We start from the raw sequence: 1,656 nt of genomic DNA, 5'->3' as shown, positions 1-1,656 counted from the left end.
TTCAGAAACTCTTCCTGTTCACCGTGAGCTGCTTGGGACTAGCCCAGGGGACGCCACTCGGAGGATTTTCGCAACACGGTTTCATCCCCGGTGGTCTCTATAACAACGGTGCATCCCTTGTTAACCACGGACTACCGCTGGGACATTTACCAGGACCGATATACGGAAGTGGAGGCTACTTGGACTACACATACGGCACTGGTGCACATTTTGGAAATCCATACGGAAAAGCAAGCTTTCTCAAGTATTTATACGGAAACCGACAGGCTCGCCAATTCATACGTGCTTTACCAAATATTAGAGTCAGTGGAGTTAGCGAGGCTGAGGATGAAAGATCATCTAGCTCTGGGTCCAACAATCAAAATGTAGATTCCACTCGAACTGGAATTCGTGGTTTACATTCCAGTCCCATTGCTGGCTTGGGTGGCTTCCCTTCTGCTCTTCTTCCTCACACTTCCAGTGTTGCTTTAGGAATAGACCCTTATGCTCTTGGACCTCACACTTCCATTGCTGGTTTCGGAGGATTCCCTTACGGTGCTGGACATCACGCCTCTGTTGCTGCTTTTAGTGGAATCCTCCCTAATGTTGGAGCTGCAGGCGCATTCCCTTATGGTCTTCAGCCCCACACCCTCATTGATTATCTAACTGGACTCCCTTATGGTGGTGGATCTCACGCTCCCTTTGCATGGTTCAACTGATTCCACGCAGGTCTTGGGCCCCACACCTCGGTTGGTCTTGGACCGTACGCTGCTGGTGCTGGTTTTTGGCAGATTCAACGCCGCTTTTGGACAAATACCCCAATGCTGCTCTTAGGTCTCGCACCTCAGCCAACATGTCTTCAGGGAACAACGGCAAACACAAACACAGAAAACATAACTTTATAAGACAAAGAATGCAAAGAAGTCTGTAGAGTTTTTGAGAGAATAAGATTACTTGATCATTTATTTTGTATTTCAATACTCCTGAAAATATCCTTTCCTTCCATCTCAACAAGTGCTTTCGTTAAAACAGTAAATGAATATTTCAAATAACTAATTTTTAATGGTCTTCAGGGAGCATGAAACAAGCAGGAAGCACTGAACCAATCATTTGTGTGAATAAAATTTTTTATTATTTAGTATTTGGATTAAACTAATGTTTAAGTATCCTTATCATTTGGCTGTAACATTTTAGTCTAACTAGTCTAAACTAGGTTTATCATCCCTGAAGAATCAAAAAGCGAAAAAGCCTTCAGTCAATATTTTTTTTTTCTCTCTCTCTCTGTTCCCTTCGTCTTATTGAAAGATTTATGCTATAAGCTATAGCGTGCCTATTTCAGGATAGATCAGAAAAGTAATATGCAACAGATTCTGAGATTTTTTATTGTTCGTCGTTTCTCCTCTCTATTACGTTCTGAATGTTATTTCTTAGTTCATAAGTGATTTGTTATGTCGATTGCTGTTATTGAATTCTTTATCACTGTCGCACCTTTTAGTGCCACCTCTTATTATAACATAAATTACAAAGCAACAGGAATGATCTCGTATAACAATTTTCTTTTCGAGCAAACATCTCTACAAAATAAAAAAATGTATAATCCAAGGCCAATGAAGAAAAATGTTTCTAATGTAATAGATTGTCTGCTTCTCGAAGAGAAATCAGAAAATCCAACATTGA

General features: G+C 40.8%; 1 pseudogene; it reads left to right on the top strand.

Annotated features, from left to right (window-relative positions):
• The window catches only part of LOC119591071, a 1,262-nt pseudogene extending 352 nt beyond the window's left edge, over positions 1 to 910 (top strand).
• Positions 911 to 1,656: the final 746 nt, after the last annotated feature.

The sequence above is a fragment of the Penaeus monodon genome, chromosome 28 (genome assembly GCF_015228065.2).
Source record: "Penaeus monodon isolate SGIC_2016 chromosome 28, NSTDA_Pmon_1, whole genome shotgun sequence".
NCBI classification, from domain to species: Eukaryota; Metazoa; Arthropoda; class Malacostraca; order Decapoda; family Penaeidae; genus Penaeus; species Penaeus monodon.
This window is presented reverse-complemented; position numbering and strand designations above follow the sequence as displayed.